The sequence below is a fragment of the Heterocephalus glaber genome, unplaced genomic scaffold (assembly GCF_053883595.1).
Source record: "Heterocephalus glaber isolate CG9 unplaced genomic scaffold, H.glaber_assembly_v1.0 deba00001504, whole genome shotgun sequence".
Classification (NCBI taxonomy): domain Eukaryota; kingdom Metazoa; phylum Chordata; class Mammalia; order Rodentia; family Bathyergidae; genus Heterocephalus; species Heterocephalus glaber.
Window position 1 is genome coordinate 68618926 of NW_028258324.1, and position 19686 is coordinate 68638611.

Genomic DNA, 19686 nt, shown 5'->3' on the forward strand with positions numbered 1-19686 from the left:
CTCCTGGTGACTCTAAATGTTGTGTGAAATGGACAGAAGTCATCCTGCTGGTGTGACATGCCTGAAATAGCATCACCACCAACATGCGTTCATGCACGTCATGGAAAAAGAAGCAGCAAAAGTCCCAGTGCCTTGTTAGTGCCACTGCCCCATTCCTCACCCCTCTCTTCCAGACCCCTTTCTGTGCTTTTGTACATCTTTTAAAAGAAGTGGTCTAGGGCCAGGCATTTAGCTCAGTGGTTTCACTGCCTGCTGTGCAAGCTCAAGGACCCAAGTTCGATCCCCAGTACCAAAAAAAAAAAGTGGTCTATTTGTTTTGCAGGAAAACAGTCCAGGGTCCTTTGAAAGTAAAGTGGGGAGTTTAGGAGGTCGGCCCTGAGATTTGACCCATTCTTTGGAGCCCAGCTCTGCAGGGCTGCCAGAGTCCCCACCATACGGGTCTGCAGAGGAGAAAACCTGTTCAGGCTGACCAGCCACCAGTCCACGGCCACCCGACCAGGGTTGTCAGAACCACCACACACACACACACACACACACACACACACACACACACACACAGGGCTGATGATTTGGATGCTAGAGGCACTGAGTTCCTGGCAAACAGAACTTGTTCATCTTTTATTTATAATTTTTCTCTGATTTGATTGGGATATTTAAGCTAACCTAGACCCCGAGGTTTCTAGGCTGAGAAAAGGAAATGCCCGGGGGGATTTCTCGTGTATTTTGTCAAACGTGTCCTCCAGCTCCGGGTGAGCTGGCCTCTGGCGCCCAGCACTGCTGCGTCCTTTCTGCGCCCCCAAACTCCTGACTCCTCCTCCTCCTCCTCCGAAACCAAAGTGCTGCCAGCAAGAAGCGCCGTCGTGATGTCCGCGCCCAAGTTGCACCAGAGGGACACGGGTTCCCACTGAACGGAACCGCATTGGTGTGTGGGCGCGCGTGTCTGCGTGTGGCGCGTGTGTGTGCGCGCGCGCGCGCGTGTGTGTGTGTGGCGGGGGCGGGCTCTGCGCCCGGGGGCAGGCCTCCGCAGTGAGAGTGGCAGCTGGACTTGCCAGGCTGCGAGGGACAGGGTGCAGAGCCGCAGTGCCAGTGCCGTAGTAGCGGGCGGCCGAGACGAACCGCTGGGGAACCGCAGATCCCCGGGCGGAGGCCGAGGACCCGGGAGCTGCCTGCCCGCAGGCGGGTCGCCCGATCTCCGCTGCGCGCCCCGGGGCTCCCCTCCCCCGCCTCCTCCCCCTCCCCCGAGAGGGCTGCGCGGGCGGGAAGACGCCCTTACGCCAGCTTCGGTCCCCTTTCCGTCTCTCGGTTCCTCTTTCCTCCCAAGTAAGGGAATAAACTGTGAGGAAGGAGCGCCCCGGGCAACCGCGCAACCAAGTGTTGCATGGTGAGGTAAGACTGCTGCCGGCGCGACGGAGGGGGTCTGGAGTTTGGGGGTGGAGGGGAGTGGAGCAACTTGGGAAAGGAGGGCGAGGTAGCAGCCGGCCCCGTGGTCAGGAAAGGGGCTGCAGACGAGGTCACTGAGCCCGCCCTGACTGTACCACCTGCCACAGAGCCGGGTCGGAGAGGATGCTCCTTGGAGGGGTGTGGACTCGGGGCGGGAGGGCCAGGGGGGCTCAGGCTTCCCCGCGATTAGGGGGCCTCGGGTCCCAAAGAGGCGCGAAAGACAGGCGGCGGCGCCGCGGGGGGGTTGCTGGAGCAAGTGGTCTGCTCCGTCGCCTTCCGGACTCACCGTGGCTCTGGCATCCAGCGCGCGGTCCGCGCAGCGAGGGAGGTGCGCAGAGCAGGGGACACTTTCCCAAGTCTCGCCGCCGAAGCCCCGGCCGTCCCGCGGGGTCGGGGGAAGCTGCGGAGCCGGAGAGGGTCGAGACTACCCAGGGCCAGCGTCGCGGGGCGTCGGGGTGGCATCACCTGTAGGGCTTTTGGAAACTCCACCACCGGCGCGCCGGGCCCTGCATCTGCTGAGATTGCTTCTTTTCTTCCTCTGGACGAGTGACCTAGGGTTTGGGGAGGGGGCTGTGGAGTTGTGAGAAGCCCCACAGGTGACTCGGCTGCGCCGCCCCCGTCGCCGCCATCACTGCGGCGGAGAGCTCCGGACGGGGCAGGGGGCGCTGCCCGCACGCGGAAGCCCGGCTGCGGGGCTCGGGGTGGCGGCCTCCTCCCGCGCCCGCCGCTGCAGCGTCGCGAGGGTGATCTGTGGCCGCGCCGCTCGGACGCGCCGGTCGGCTCAGCGCGCCTCTGTGCCCCGGCCTCGCGAGCGGACGGTGACCCCGCTGGGGGAGCAGGGCCTGGGAGGGCTGCTCGCCTTGCTTTCGTTTCGGGGTCTTGGGGGACGCACCGTGGGTCTTGACGGTGTACAGCGGTCACCTCCAGGCGCGACGAGGGCCAGCGGTCAGGACACAACCGGAAACTGCCCCTCTGGTCCGGATGGGGGCGTCGACCTGGTTATTTGGGTGCCTGGGATCCCCTGTTTATAAAATACAGCTCGCAGAGCCACTGGCTAAAGCAGGAGCACCCTCGTGGTCAATGAGGGACATCAGAGCAGAGGGCGCAAATATCGAGGTTTGGTCAGAAATGTTAGCGCGCACACACCCCACCCCCCTTTATGCATTCTGGCCTTCCTGTTCTTCGCTGTTTGTCATGTTAGAAAGGGCTATATTTGCCAGAATTTCTCTGAATATAAACTACACTCGTTAAAACGACTGGTACTCGGCTAACTTCTGGTGTTCCCCCGATCTAAGTCCCTCTTTTTTGCCAATTGGCCTTTAATGTGTAAGCCCATCATTACGGGCGGTATTACAGGTATCTTTCTGGGAGGGCTCTTGGGCCGGAAGCCAGGGCTTTAGTTTTATGTAGTGTTTGGTTCAGATCAACCATATTATGGGGGCGGGGGGGTGGATATCCGAGCAGCTTGGAACGTAGACTCTCAGAGATGGGAGGAACCACTAAGAACGGGTATTCCAGCCTCCCCTGGCTCAGACTCCCGACGCAACACCGTCAACAGGTGGCAAGTGTCAGGCTGGGCTTCTGTGGAGTTCAGCAGGCCGGGGCTGTCCCCAGCTCCTCCTCTGGAAGGGCAAGGAGAAAAGGAAAGGGAAGTGTTGTTTCATTGTGGTTAACTTCTTTTTTAAAAAAAAATCTTACTGTGTTCAACATTATGATATACTCTTTTAATATAAAACTAATTCACGTGCATGAAAGAAAATTTGGGAAATTGAAAAGTATGCAGAGAAATGAACACATCGTCCATGATTCCACCACCCAGATCCCACACTGTTAATATATTGGCATATTTCCTTCCATTTTTAAGTCTTGAAGTCATACAGTCCATAGAGGGCCAACATATGTAGGTAACCTAATAAATGTACCTTTCATGGTGTTAAGCGTTTTATATTCATTATGTCATTTAATCCTCAGAGTTCCTCTGAGATAGGTATATTATTATCAACCCCATTTTTCTAGGATGGCAAAGAGTTCAAGTGACTTACTCAGAGCACACAGCTGGTAAGTGGCAGAGCCATAATTCAGACCCAGGCTGTCTGACCCCAAAGGTCTGGCCACTTACCATCTGGAGCTATTGCTTCTTTGTGGGGTTTTCTTTTTTCTTAATTGGTGTTATAGCAAAAGTCCTCCATGAACATTTATCCACAATAGTTATTATGCTGTTCATCATTTAAGTTGTTTCCTCTTTTTAGCAACTATAAAAAACTCTCAGCAAGGTCTGTACTGCACACAATTCCAATTGCTTTCTTCTTGGGTAGATTGCAGGAGGTAGGATCCCTGGGCCAAAGGGCATGATTGAGGATTCCCAGTATATATGAGAAGCCACTCTTCAAAAGGGCTACACCAATTTAAACTCTCAGAATGTTGTTATTCATATTTCCTGCAGAAATTCCCTGTTGGTCTATTTAAACTATTTTTTATCAAATGCACCTCTATTCACCAGAGGCAGCTCTACCATTAGGGTCAAAGCAGGTGACCCTTAGGGACTCAAATTGCCCAGAAGTTCTCACAAGACCAAGCTACACCACAAGACCACCCCTTGTAGGAGAAGGATTCGTATATCACCCTCCTTTTAACTCAAGGGTGAGTACGGAAGCCATATCATATAAAACTATACCCATTTTTATTTGAGCAACTGTCAGCTGCAGAATTCTTTGACTGGCCAGCATCCTATATTTTGAGCAAATCAAACTATTGTGTAAAACACATAAATGTGCATAGCATCCCACTTCTCCACACAAATAATTATACTAATCTTCACTCCTATGAATGTACATCACTATCCATATCCAGATTCAGCAAACTCGACCAATCAGTAATAGCTTCTTCACATTTCAGCCATAATCACAGTATGCTAGCCATATCCAAAACTGTTACAAAATTCCACAATAGGAGTTGATGTCATCTTATAATAAAGTGTTTGTCTGACAAAAAAAAAAGACCCGTCCAGTGGGGTTTGACTTCTCAGCTGCACCTAGAGAACATGTGCGTACATTTACCTCACTGTGGTAAAATTATTTATTTGCTTCTCCCCCACTAAATGGTAAGCTCCCTGAGGGCAGAAACCATGACTGATTGTTCCCTGTATCCTCTACACATGAGATTTGATAGATGCATAATTGACAATTAAATGTGATGAATAAACAAATAAGAATTTTCCACGTGCTTAATGTGCATTTCTCTTTCAATACATCTTTAATCTGTTCATCTTGATCAGTCTCAGAAATGTACCGGAAATACCTCTACAGTTGTGCTGTCTATTCTCACATGTGGCTCTTTCCAAGGTCATTTACATCTTTAAAATAAAATTAAATTAAAAGTTTAGGTCCTTAGTCACACTGGTCATATTTCTAGTGCTTCAATGCCACTTGTGAGTTTTGGCTACCATATTGGAGAAGGCACATATACAACATTTCCTTGATTGCAAAAAGTTCAACTGAACCACACTGATTAGACAATCAGCTTGGTGCAGGCATGGGGTGTGCCTGTCTGTTTTGCTTTCTATCCTGTCTTCTGTACTAGCATACTGCCTGGCCCAGAGGAAATGGAGGGAGCAGTAGTAGTAAATGTAATAGTAATATTGGCTGTAGCATTTATTGAGCACCTACTCCGGGTCTCACATTGTGCTATAATTGGACGTGTATTGTCTTACTTAATAGTCATGTCACTACAAGCCAGATGTTAACCCCATCTTGTGGAAAAGGAAACTGAGTTTCAGAAAGTTTGAGAAACTTGCTTGTGTTCACAAAGCTGATAGGAAAGGCTGAGTTTAAAACTCACATCTGTAGGATTTCTTTCCTAACTTATTCTCTTAGGTATTTCACTTTATTGCCTCAATAATTGATGTATGTGCTGGTGTTGATGTGAATTACCACCATCTTGGCTTCCCAGGAAGTCAAAGAAAGAGTACTTTTGAAGGCATTTCAAGGGAAACAATTGTCACAGATTTTGTGAAAGTAAATGGCATTTCAAGAATGCAAAAGGGTGCTCAGGAGGACATCTCCCTGAATGAGTCAGATAAGAAGAGAGGAAGCCAGCCCCTGACCAGAGGACTAAACCCTTGGAGAGGAAGCCAGCCAACCACCATCCTCAGGGAGTCCTGTCACCATCTCCCAAGAGCAGTGCTGGCTTGGCCAAGTCCCACCGCCCACGAATGGTCTAAGTTGGCTCTCTGCTCTCCTCGGCCAGAGCCCTTTCTACCGCTCCACCCTGCCTCACAGGCCACTTGCTGAAGCACCCCACTGTCATTGTCACTCTTGCCCCAGTTTTCTCTAATTTCTATGTTCTTAAAGAATAAAACGCAGACTTTCGTGGGAGGTCTAATCAGCACTGAGAAGGATGAGATAGTCATCTCTTTCAGTCTCCTTTCCTGTTTCTGTTACAGCTCTCTAAGTTCCGACTAATTAGGAATCTATTCTATCGACACCTGGTGAGCCTAGCACCAACCAAAACAACCCAGCTCTCTTTTAAATTTGTCTTTGAACTCTTGCTCCCCACTGCCCCCCCCAGCTTGTACAGATGCTATGTGGGGTACAAATATGGAGCTTTGCATTTAGTCTTCATTTTGTCTTGTTAATTTCAGTTTCCTTAGTTTCCTGCCACTCCTGAGTGTAATGAATATGATTTTTTCACATAAGTCGTCAGTAAAAAAATTATAGAATTGTGAGGTATTTCTCTATTGGCTCCCCAAATATATTCAGTAAGCAAATGTTAGCCTTAAAATGTATTCAACATAGTTTACTATCATTCAGCGCATATTCTCTGTTATTAAGAAGATTATCACAGGAGTCTTATCAGAGGTCTTGGTAGATTCTCTATCAATGGTATGTGCTTGATTTGCCCAATAACTTGGTCAAGGAAGCAATTCCATTGGTCCACTATAAACTATTTTCATCAAACTCATGTTGGTTCCTAAGGATCAGGACTTCAGTATTAAAAGCTCATTCCTCGTCTCATTTCAGGACGTTTCCTGCAATTAACACCAGCCCCTCAAGATAATAAATTTTTACAGATTATTTTCCTGTGTAAAATAATAGACCTGTATTTGCCACGAAGAAGATGGTGGTAGTGATGGTAGTGATTTTGGCAACTTCCTTACTCTGTAAGTCTTGACGGTTTAAGGATCGTAGTCTAGTTAACTCAGTTGCATGTTGTCTTAGCATCATGAGATATTATTCAATTAGGATAAGAGACATGTATTAATTTGAGACACATCTAAGAGCTTCTAGCATCATAGGAAATGAGATGAGGGAGGGAGCCAAGAGATAATCTGGTTCTAAGCCTTCATTTTGTAAAGTTAGAACTCAACCTGGCTGCAGTAACACGTGCCTGCAGTCTTAGCTACTCCAGAGGCTGAAGCAGAAGGATTTTGAATTCAAAGCCAACGTGGAGAACATAGCAAGACTCCCAGCCCAACACCTCCAAAATAATAAAAATAATACATAAAATAAAATGAGGAGCATCGGATCCCAAAGGAGAAGAACCTTTGCCGGAGTCACACAGCCAGGGGAGGAATCAGAATCTTTACTTTCTGAACAGTGCTTTCTCCTTCTTTTCTAAAGAAGATTAAGGCTTTGTTTCATGCAAAAATATCCGTTTCTATTTTTAGAATTAGCCTTTTATTTCAAGTCATGATGCCTCAGTGAAAATTAAAGACTGTTTCGTGGCATCATAATGTGAAAGGGGGAAAGAGAAGAAAGCTTGAGAATTCTCATTTTCAAAGTGGGAACTGGAACTAAAAGTCTCAGGCAAGATAGGGATACAGAGAGAAAAGGTTCAAGTAAGAAAAGTTCATTTTCATTAAGAAGATCACTGTATTTTACATGTGTACCCTACTTAGAAGATAACATGGCATTTGCATCCATGATCTCTCTTGATTCCAGCTATATAGATGTCACCAGCCCATTTTACGAGTGTGATTTCACTATGGAAAAGAGGTGAAAGAGAAAAACCTGAATGGCCACAGGGCAACTGACAAACCCAAACTTCCCTGCCCAAGTGACCACTGGGCCCTTGCACTCCTTTTTTTTTTTTTTTTGGTACTGGGAATCGAACTCAGAACCTTCCAGTTGCCAGGCAGGTGCAGCACTGCTGGGCTACATCCCCAGGCCTCTCACTCCTTTATGTGTGGTCTACATGGGGAGTTTTCTCCTCTCCTGGGCCATGAGCAGTGTCATCTGTACAGGAAGTGAGTTTTCTCTTTCCTGATAGCCTATCTGGTGTGAAAGCTCCCAGTCAGCACAGCCACTTAGATGCTCAGATGTCAAAATGCTCGAAGTGTTTTCATGCCCTGGTGCATTTCTTCACCCTCTGCTCTGGGACAATGGCTCATAGAACTTCACCAGCTGCCTCAGGTGAAGGATAACCTTCAGTTAAGTGAACTAGAGAAAGTTCTCTCCATCTCCCAGAGGACCAGGGTGCTTTTTCTAGAATCCTTGAGAGCCATAAAAAGTGGGTGCTGTAATCCAGACCTCCAGTCCTCACCCGATGTTCACAATCCTGAGAACATGCCAGCAAGTCTCTCACTCCACCAGGACCAACACGCTTTGGCTTATCACAGAATGATCTCAAACTAGTAGAATCACAAAGAGTGATTCTCAGCTATTAGGAAGCCAGTAGTCACATCACATGTTCCTATAGCCAGAGAAAGACCTGATCTGCCCAAAAGTTCATGCTGTCCCAAATCCCTCTTCATGCAAATCATGGCAAATACACTCCTAAGGAAACTCACTCAATTGTGAAACCAATGTTAAATCAACAAATGTGTACTGAGCACCCACTCTGCTAGGCAGTTTCTGGAGAGGACTAAATGGGTTTCCAGCTGGGTGGAACAGAGCCAGAAGCAGATGTAACGCTCGACTGTCTTGAGATGAGAGTCAGCGTGAGTCCCTTCCCCAACCGGAGAAGTTACTGGACCAAGGAGGTCAGATAATTCTCTCTGGAGTAGATGAGCTGGAACAGTAGAAGTTAAGGGCAGGAGTGTGGCTAATACGCTCTAGGTGGAGTGAACAGTGTCCACAAAGGCTCAGAGGCAGCTCAGCCTCTGCAGACTGAGGCTGCTGGGGCAAAAACCGTTAGCCAGAAAGCGGTGGGAGATGAGTCTAGAAATGTGAGCAGGAGTTGAGCTATGGAAGGTTTGTCTGTCACATTAAAGAGCGTAATATTTGTTTTCTCTTTAGATGGTGAGGGGAGCATTAGGAATTTTAAATGGGGACTGTGTTGTGAGATTTTAACATTAGAACAATCCCTTAGGATGCAGTGTGGGGAAGAGAGAAGATATAGGAAGCTGGGCTGCCCGTGAGAAGTGTCGGTGGGAGTTTAGGTAATGCGAAGGCTAACGAAATAGTAGTACAGGGCCGGGAATTTAGCTCAGTGGTTCTGGCACCTGCCTTGAAAGCACAAGGTCCTGAGTCTGATCCCAGGTACCAAAAAAATAAATAAACAAAAATAAAAATAAAAATAGTAGTACAGATGGAGGGAGGGACAGACACAGGAACCAAGGACAGCCCCTGGCTCCTGCTCTGTGTTCCTGGGGGAGGAGTGGTTTCATCACAAAGAGAACCAGGGAATGAATGCAGAGTGAGGTTAGCTAGTAAGTTCAGCTCGGGGCAAGTTAACATTTGAGGTGGCTGTGAGAGATCCAGATGGAGATGCAGTGGGATAGATGAGCCGTTTTGCAGAATTCAAATCATGCAGTGGAAGCATGCACATTGGGACAATACAGAAAAGAAGAGATGAATGTAAATCTTTACCATACTGACAAAAAAAACACATGAAAAAATGGAATGAGTGAAAAATGATGCCAGCTGCAAGTACGTTCAATACATACAGAATTTTTCAGAAAAGGAAATGGAAGCCAAATTGAAATAAAAAATATAGAAAAACATAAAAACTATAAAATAGTTCATGGTATATTGGGAAAATTAAAAGTATATTTTGGTGAAAGTTATTAATCTTAAGAATAAAAAATGTGATATTAAATCAGAGGAACAATTTTACTTTCAAAGAAAAAAATAAGCAAGTATCAGGGATTCTACAGCATTAAACATCAGAAGGAAGTGAGATATAGCTAAAGAAGTTTGAAGCAATAAGACTTTGATCCAGAATTCTATATTCTGAAATATGTGAAGTAAAAAAAGTACCCAGAAACCAAATCACTGAAATTTTGTATTAAAAAAAATGTTTACTCAAAATATTCTGGTCAGAATTTAAAAGGATATAGAAAGCATATTTCAAAAATCTGTTTTGAAATAAATTTGACAACTTCTAAGAAGTACCTTGGAAGACAAATTAATGAAACTAACTCTGGAGGAAATATAAAACTTGAATAACACCTATTAAAGAAAGTATATGCCTAGCTTGAAAACCTGCCTATATGACAACAGCAGGCTCATATGCATTTTAACTGAAAAATTATATCAAACAAAGCAGAAAAAAGAAGGAACACTTCTCCCCTCATTTTAGGAACTCAACATTGTGCTAATCCTAAAACTGGATAAAGATAATAGAAGAAAAAAGTATGAACATAGATAGAAATTTGTTTAACAAAACAAACTATTAGAAGTCAGATCTGGCAGTATGTAGAAAGTGGTTTTGTTATAGGGATGGCAGTGTTGGTTCAGCATTGGAAGATCCACCCCTAAAAGTCATCATTTTAACAGAGGAAAGGAAAAAGCCACATGATCCCGTCAGTAGTTGTGTCTCCTAGATCTTGATACTGTAATTTAAAAAATGTATAATTGATATTGTGTAACAGGAAGAAAATGTCTAAAGGAGCAGCGGAACTGGGAGGGGTAGGGGAAAGGAAAAAAGGGAAAAGAAAAAATATGAGAAAAGGAAAAAAATGGAAACAAAGTCTTTGCAAATAGGGAAGGGTGGAGGGGTAAAGGGAGAGCAGGGGAAGGGGAAAAAAACAAGAACCGAGATACTCATGTAATGGTACAAGATCCCAGTGATGAATGTAACTATTTTATACCTAAAATGTACCAATAAAAGAATTTAAAAAAAATATTCTGGTCAATAGGGAAATTCAAGAATGTTAAAAGTTGAGAATGAAAAAGACATGATATAAAAAGTAAAAGGTGAACAATGAAACCACTAAAACACAGACTTGATGTTTAAATGTTATCAATATGGTCATTAAACAATGCAATCATTAAACATTATTCTTAAAGATCCATAAAATGTTTAATTATAATGACCTGAGTCTAAAAACTCAGGTTAAGTCATTTGTGACCAACATGGATGGAACTGGAGATAATTATGTTAAGTGAAATAAGCCAGGTACAGAAAGACAAGTACTACATGATCTTACTCATATGAGGAATCTAAAAAGTTGGTCTGGTAGAAGTTAAGAGTGGTATTGTTGTTACCAGAGGCTGTGGAAAGGAGTAGGTGGAGGGGAGAGAAATGGGGGAAGCTTGATGAGTGTGTGCTGTGACAGATAAAGCAAGAAGCTCTGGTGTGCTAGCGCACAATAGGGTGGCTGTAGATAACAAGAATGTAGAAATATCTCAAAGAGCTGGAAGAAAGAATTTTGGAAAGTTTTCACCATAAAGAGTAACTATTTGAGGAGACAAATATGTTTAACCTGATTTAAACATTACATAATGTACACACGTGTTAAAACATTATATAGTACCCCACTAACATGTAGAATTTGTATGTCTTTATGTATTAGGTAAAATAAATTTTAAAAATTCAGATTACTCAAGAAAAAAATTAACAGAAATACTGTAGGAAACATGGAGCCATTTTTTATTGTTAACAGGGAAGTATAAGTTCAGATATCTTTTAAATATAAAGACTAGATGAATATAAAACTAGAAATGCCATGTTTAACTTCAGAATTAGGAGGAAGACTTGGAACATTATAGCCAAGATAAAAACTAAAGGAAATAGCAAGGAAACGTAAAAATAGAAGGTATAAAATAGATGTCAGAAGTGAGGTCAACTGTATTAGTTATCACATTAAGTGAAAATGGTTTAATCATTTCTATTAAAAGACAAAGAGCCCTGGATTGGGCAAAAAAACTATTCTAAGTATATGCTGTTTTAAACAAAGTGGGACAGAAGGGGGAGGCGAAAAAAGAGCACAGATATTTTAGGAAAAGGCAAACCATAAAAAGAAGGAAGGGTAATATTGATATTAAACAAAGTATAATTTAAACAGGGAACATTAGAGTGGCTAAGTGATATATTTCAAAATATAACATTCAAGAATATTTTTATTCTAAATAACAAAATGTATAAAATAAAGTTAAGAAAAGACAATTGCAGAGGGAAACTTTAATATACCTGTCTCAATCCTCAATCTTTTAGATTGAATGACAAAAATAAGTTAATATGTAAAGAATTTTAAGGTTATAACCAACTTGCTGGAATGGACATATAGGGGCTTTAGATTTTTTAAATGAGAGAATGTATATCTATTCAAATGCTTATGAAATATTGAGATTTTTTTCTATCCCTTCATAGAAAATATAATACATTCCAAAAATAGCAATTTGTCTTGCAGTGAAAGGAAAATAAAACTGACGCAGAGTTATTCCAGTTTAATAGATGCTTGAAACTCGGTGCGAGTCCAGGATGTGCACACGCCACTCGCCACTATTGAGTCAGCGTCGAGTGAGAACAGGACCAGAGACTTGTCACGTGTCAAGCACCAAATCCACAGAAGACTTCCTTCTTTAAGAATGAGAACGAAGTAAAACATAGGAACTAAGGGAAAGGCAAAAGAAGGGAGTAAAGAATAGCACACAGTATGAAAATGAGCTACTCCAGCTGGACCTAAAACAACATTTTAAGAGACTGGAATCCTCATGAGTGGGCAAAAAGACACAACTTTTTACAATTCAGAAGAAATCGAGAATGGGACTAAGATGAAAGTGAAGCCTGGTATTCACAAGATATAAATGAAATACGGAAAAGCGCAAGGAAACCAAGGCATAACTGCAGAATTAAAATCCACCAGCTGGAATTCGTAAGCAGAGTATTCCATCAAAAGTCAAACTAAGGATTCAGAAGTAATGTGACTAATACTGAAACTCATTTCAAAAATGTCTAAACCGTAGTTGTAAATCCAGTTTTTAAACTATGCACAAAAGTAAAATATATTCGAGGAACAGATATACACAGTTCCAAAGCATAATTCTCAAACAACTGACCTGAATCTGATACCCCAGGTAACCTTCTTTTAAAGCCTGAAAACATTGGTGTTCGTTTGAGTCTGTAGGAAAAACTGGAATGAAAACTGAAACCGTATTTTTTGTTTCTGTTCATTTGGCTGGTTTTAGTTTTTTGAGACAGGGTCTCACTATGTCGTCCAGGTTGGCCTCAAACTGGCAACAATCCTCCTGCCTCAGCCTCCCGAGTTCTGAGATTACAGGCATGTGCTACCACTATGCCTGGCTTGGAAACTCTGTTTTGATTCCCTGGTTCAGCTGATCGAGAGTCATTTCATTCTTGACTCAAATTTAGAAAATAATAGTTGTAGAATTTCTTTTCCTACTAATTCATCTTCCAAACCAAGGGGTCTAAGAAAACAAATTCTATATAAACTGAAAAAAATAAAGGAGACACCAAGGAATATATGAAAAAAAGGTAGAAGACAACGAGGAGGATCAGGAAAATAACAGCTTCAAACACCCTCAGTTATAGCAGTCAACATAATTGAACTAAGTCACCCACTTTACATGAAAGTCTCATATTGGATCAAAAAGTAAAATTCAACCATGTGTTGTTTACCATAGACACCCTTAACACAAAAAAATGTGCAAAACTTGAAAGTAAGGGGCCGGGGATTTAGCTCAGTGGTTTCGCTGCCTGCTGTGCAAGCGCAAGGACCTGAGTTCGTTCCCGGTACCAAAAAAAAAAAATTGAAAGTAAGATGTTGAGAAAACACTGCAGGGAAGTGCAACAAAAACTAAAGCAGGGGCCGGGGATTTAGCTCAGTGGTGCCGCCTACCTCGAAAGCAGAAGGTCCAGAGTTCGATCCCCAGTACCAAAAAAAAAAAAAAACTAAAGCAGAAATTATGATACTTGTATAAGACAGAATGCAATTCTAGGCAAATCTCCTTAAATAATATAATAAAATTGGAATTACAGGAATAGAGTCCAAGTCACCAATAACTTCATGGAAATGTGTGCAGCAATTAATTTTGAACCCCAAACTGTTAGAAACTCAACAGTGGTTGAAGATTCCGAAGTACCACCCAAGCTTTCACACATATCAAGAAATAAAGCATAAGTATAGGAATTATGTCATAATCGATGCTACTAAAAATATATGCTGTGTTTTACCCAAAATAGAGAGAATGAAACTTCTTCTCTGGGGTTCATAGATAATTTCCGAAAGATAGGTATAGTTTACAAATAAAACCTCAGAGAGGGCCAGGGATGTAGCTCAGTGGTTCTACCGCCTGCCTTGCAAGTGCAAGGTCCCGAGTTCGATCCCCAGTACCAAACAAACAAACAAATAAATAAATAAACCTCAGAGACATCCTCAAAACAAAAATTAAAAGTACCCTAATTTCTAACCATTAGAAATGAGTTTTTAAAATAAGCAATTTTTTAAAAACATGGATATCCCTAAGTCAGATTGGTGTGCCAAAATTAGAAATAAAATGCTGAGAAAAGGAGACTAGAAATAAGGTGTGATCTATTTATATAATAAAATACTGTGTAGCCATAGAAAGTATTATGGTATGTACAAGAATGTTTAAAAGCAACTAATGGTCACCATAAACTGCTAAGTAAAATAAGTCAAAAAATTAAATGAAGTCAAAAGGTAAAAAAAGAAAGAAATATATGCCTGCAGGAAAATTCTAGAAAGAATCTACAGCAAAATGTAAATTTTGGTTATGGTGTTATGGTGAGAATAGAAGTGATTTTTATTTTAAAATATTTTCAAAGTATGATTTTTATTCTTGGCCAAGATTAATGTCATGGTCGCACTTTTTATAGTGAGACCTATCTCCTTCCATTTTTTTTGATGGTGAAATTAAGATTAGATTTGCTCATTTATATTTGCTTATTTTAGACCTGTGGCTTTTTGTTCTTCTTCAAACTTTTTCAAAGAACAATGAAAGTGGTTCAGTAGCCTCCATTAGGAATTCTCTTGGTCATCCTCATTTCCAAGGAGACCAAGCCATTCTTTGCTCTTCTAGCTCCAAAATTAAGTAGCCCACTTCCTGTACTTCCTCCAACATTTCTAGCCTTTTGTGGTATTTGTCACTCAGTATTTTCAGATCATTATAAGCCATTGATTTATGAAATAATTTTTAGGCATAAGTTTTTACCATCTTCCTACATATTCATGGTTATTGTCTTTCTTTTCCTTTTTTTAAATGTCCTTTTCAAATACGAGCATGCAGATTAATTATGCAGCGCTTTTTTTTTTTAAGGATCACTCCTTTTTCTTCTTTCCTGAAATTGTTTTAAATGCCTCTCCATTTTGGAGAACTTCAGTTTGATTCCACTCAAGAATCTTATGCAATCAAAATTGTCTCTCTTTTTTTTTAAGACTTTTTGGAAATATGTCTGCCTATTTCTAGAGTTCTGGTTATTTATTAAAACCAAGCTTCTTTTTCCCGACCCTCTTGATCTCCGAGTTAAAGTTGATTCTTTTCCCTGTGATGTCTCTGATGCTGCTTCACCAAAGCATCTTTTAATCATTCAGAATGAGGACTGGAGGAATCCACCCAGTCACCCCTAACTCCCTGTCAACAAGAGGCATGAAAAGACAGATCTGATGCACAACTCTTGGCAGAATGAGGCTTTTTGTAAATGTCTAACCAGCACAAATCTACTTTCACTGCTCTAACTTCCCTTGGGCCAGAATAGTGAGAAATGCACCCTTCATCTCCTCCTTGTGGCCAAGTGGCCTGTGGAAAATGCTCACAATGACATCATATATGCACCTTACCTCTTCCTCTCTCATGAGATAGTCTAGGACTCAGTGGTGGTGAACCTATGGCACGCATGCTGCAGCAGGCTGTTTGTTATCACTGAAAGCTCTAAAAGGTTCGCCATCACTGGCTAGGTGTTCCATCTATAGGGTCATGAATTCCCATCATAAGCCAACTTTTGGTCCAAAGCCATTTTGCCACATAGAAACATCAGTCCACCAATCGTTCTGGTGCTCTTTGTAATTACATGGACATCATGTGTGCATGAATGTCACCAAGGTACTTCTCCCTCATGTTTGCTTTACTAGCTTTTCTATGTGATGGATAGGTTCATGGTATTATTATTCCAGCTCTTTGATCCTCTCTCCCTCATCAGCTGCTAGGCAAATACATGGTTCCCTGTCCCCAGAGACACAAGTCTTTCAACACTAAACATGAACTCACCCTTCCACATACTGCTAAATCATGGCCCAGAAAACTACAGCAAGTTATCTGTATCATTTGCCTCCTTCTTATCCCAGAATCCCAACTGTCAGGAGAAATGGATGACAGCCCCATCTTTATTCCCAAGTCCTCGCTGTCTTGCACGAAACTAATAGGAGATAAAGTGAGATTAAATGACCTTAAATAAAATGAGCTAGACACAAACTCATAGTTTAGTTTCTGAGCTAGAAAACAATTGAGCCAGTAGTTTCTGGAGAGTTGAGTGCTCCTAGGCAGAGCAGACCAAAAGGGAGTGAGGCGGCTATGCGGACACATTACAGATGTTGGGGCCGGTTAGGAATCTAACTGAAATTGGAGGCACAGTCACTAGGAATGAAACGGAGAGAAAGGAACGAAGCTGAGAAATAATATAAGACAAAACAGGATGAGTTGTTTTCTGACTTGGTACTGAGATTTTTGGAGGAGGAAAGGAAATCAAAGTAAATGAAACCAACCTATCAAGTGCAGTGAATGTGGAGAATATTTCCACTGAAAAATTATTTCGTTCTGGAGGTAGAAGTGGGAGGAAAATATGAGAGTAGATTTGCTTGTGTTTAAGAGTCACACCTATTCGGTGGTTGGAGGAATGAATAAAATGCATGTGGCTCATCAGCAACAGGGTATCCTTTCTGACCAAATTAAAATCAGCAAGTGATTTCACACTGATCAAAACAATGTCAGTCATCAAATAAGATGATTTTTTTTCTTTTCCTCTGTAATGGGGGCTCGTTTCTGTTGGCTATTTTTATCTACTTCAATGTGACTCACCCAGGGAGGGCAGTCTCTCCAATTGGCTTGGAATGTATTAAATGCTTTCAGCCAAATGACCAACTGCTCATCTCTCAAACCCTCCAGTGCCCTAACCAGCCCACATCTCCAGCAACTACCAACCCCTGCAAGCAGAAGTTGCCACAAATTTTTTAGTTTCCTGCTATACTCATTAATTGCTTTCAAGGGTGAAGGTGAAAATTTATACTGTTCTATCTTTTATCGCTTGTACTGCAAAGCATGTTCTTTCTCTTGCATTCTCTTCTAAGATCTTTCATATCTAAATCCATACCTTCTCACTTTAAGCCCCTTCTCCATGATATGAGGGCACTCGGGGTATCAGGAAGTCTTGGCATATTTACCTGTGTCTGTTAAAGAAGAGAAGGCAGTTACTACCCACTCAGCCCTACATGCCAGGTACTATGCTAGGAAATCTATATTTCTTATCTTAAGTCCTAGAAAGTCATCTGTAAGGTGATAACTACCACCCCATTTTCCATATGAGGAACCATGGTCTCAAGAGATTAAGCAAGAATAGGTAACGTGGCCAACACCACAAATCTAGAAATGTCACGATGAGATGCTCAGGTTTGTTGTTCCTCAGGATTTTACTTTCTTCTGTTCCAGACAGATACAGATTTCTGGGCGTAGGATGCTGTTGGCACATTGCTCTCTACTTCAGAAACCAGTGGCACAAAGACGCAATTGAGGTATACCGGTTTGTATCTCAGGTCACAGTGTGCAGGACCCACACCCCAGCCTACACACCTGCTTGAGTAAACTGGGCTCATTAGATTTGAGGAAATTAAATGTACATTCCTAATTAGTTTGAAGTGAGGAATTCATTAGCTATATTTTTTTTTATTAAATTCTTTTATTGGTGCATTGTAGGTATACAACACAATTACATTTCTCATTGGGAATTGTACCTTTACATGATGCATCTTGGTTCTTATTTTTTCCCCATTCCTAGCCCTCCCTTCACCCCCTCCACCCTTCCCTATTTACAAAGACTTTATTTCCATTTCTCATCATTTTTCCTTTCCCTTCTTTCCTTTCCCCTGCCCCTCCCACTACCACTATCCCTTTGGACCTTTTCTTCCTATTTTGCATTATCGATTATTCATTCTAATCATTGGTACATTTTAGGTATACAATATAATGACATTCATCTTTGGAAATTTGCACCTTTCCATAGTCTCTCTTGGTTCTTGTTTTTCACCTTTGCCCAGCCCTCCCTTCAACTCCTCCAGTCCTCCCTATTTACAAAGATTTTGCTCCTAGTTTTCCATTTTCTCATATTAATCCCATTCCCTTCTATCCTTTCCCCTACCCCTCCCACTTCCTTCCCCTTTGCCCCTTTTCTTCCTATTTCACATTACCTATTATACATTTAGTCCTTATTTACACTTTCAGTTTCTCACACCAGAGAAACTATTCAGTATTTATACATGAGTGTCCTATTTATTTCACTTAAGAGTATCGCCTCAATGTGCATCCACTTAGCTATAAATGTCTCTAATTTCTCATTTTTTATGGCTGAGTAGTACTCCATTTTATTAAAAAACCACATTTTCTTTATCCAGTCTCCAGTTGATGGGCATTTGGGCTGTTTCCAAGTTTTAGCTATTACAAACTGTGCTGCTATGAACATGGGTGCACATATATCACTGTGGTATGATTCTTTTAATTCTTTGGGGAAGATCCCCAGCAGTGGAATAGTGGGGTCAAATGAAACTTCCAGTCCTAGTTCTTTGAGGTATCTCCATACTGATTTCCACAGTGGTTGTACCAGTCTACACTCCCACCAGCAGTGGAGCAAGGTTCCTCTTTCCCCACAGCCCCACCAGCATTTGTTATTGGTGGATTTCATGATAGCAGCCATTCTTTCTGGAGTGAAGTGGAATCTCAGCATTGTTTTCATTTGCATCTCTCGAATGACCAGTGATGTTGAACATTTTTTCATTTATTTATTTGCTATTTCTACTTCTTTGTCTGAGAAATGTCTGTTCATTTCAGATGCCCATTTTCAGATTGGGTCTTTCAATGTGGGAGGTCTGATCTTTTTAAGTTCTTTATAGATTCGAGATAGTAGACCTTTGTCTGAGGAAGAGCAGGTGAAGATTTTTTCCCATATTTGGGTTGCCTCTTCACACTGCTGGTGGTTTCTCTTGCTGTGCAGAAGCTTTTTAATAAGAAGAGATCCCATTTGTTGATTGTTTGTGCTAGTTCACGGGCAACTGAGGTTTTGTTCATAAAATCTTTTCCTACACCGATGTCTTCAAGGGTTCTACCTAACCTCTGTTCCAACTGGTTCAGAGTTTCTATTTTAATATTTAGATCTTTAATCCATTTTGATTTTAGTTTAGTGCATGGTGAGAGATACAGGTCTAGTTTTATCTTTGGCAAGTTGAAGCCCAATTTTTCCAGCACCATTTATTAAAGAGGCTATCTTTCCTCCAGTGAGGGTGTTTGGCTCCTTTATCGAATATGAGATGGCTGAGTGTGTCTGGCATTGTTTCTGCATCTTCTAATCTGTTCCACTAATCCCCAAGTCTGTTTCTTTCCCAGTACCATGCTGTTTTTATCACAGTAGCTTTGTAGTAGAGTTGCAGGTTGGGGATTGTGATATCCCCTGCCATGTCTCTGTTACCTAGAATTGTTTTTGTTATTCTGGGTCTCTTCTTGCTCCAAATGAATTTTTTGGATTGTTGTCTCGAGGTCTACGAAGTATGCTGCTAGGATCTCAATTGGAATTGCATTAAATCTATATAGCAATGTTGGAAGTATGGCCATTTTCACTATATTAATCCTTCCTACCCAGGAGCAGGGGATGTCTGTCCATTTTCTGATATCATCTTCAATCTCTCTTTTCAGAGTGCCATAGTTTTCAGAGAAGAGGTCTTTGATTCCTTTCGTTAGGATGATTCCTAGGTATTTCAGTTTTTTGGATGCTATTGTGAAAGGAATTATTTGCCCTATTTCTCTCTCAGTGAGTCTGTCATTGGTGTAGAGGAAAGCTATTGATTTT

The 19686-nt window shown here is 42.0% G+C and overlaps 1 protein-coding gene and 1 long non-coding RNA gene across 7 annotated transcripts in view; one reads left to right on the plus strand and one right to left on the minus strand.

The window, feature by feature from the left end:
* Positions 1 to 603: 603 nt before the first annotated feature.
* On the minus strand, positions 604 to 3085 carry LOC147825414 (uncharacterized). Its single transcript, XR_015441043.1, has 2 exons — positions 1727 to 3085; positions 604 to 839 (listed from the first exon to the last, which is right to left on the minus strand). It is a non-coding gene; the product is annotated as an uncharacterized LOC147825414 (long non-coding RNA).
* Positions 796 to 19686, plus strand: part of Dgkg (diacylglycerol kinase gamma) — a 187498-nt gene continuing 168607 nt past the window's right edge. For 2 of the 6 annotated variants that reach the window (XR_204739.4, XM_004834837.4), the window contains exon 1: positions 962 to 1386. The gene's annotated coding sequence lies outside the window, so the exon portion shown is untranslated. Of the gene's footprint in view, positions 923 to 955; positions 1387 to 19686 lie in introns of those variants that run through there. The other 4 variants (XR_015441042.1, XM_013072230.3, XM_013072229.3 and 1 more) reach the window with 3 other exon arrangements.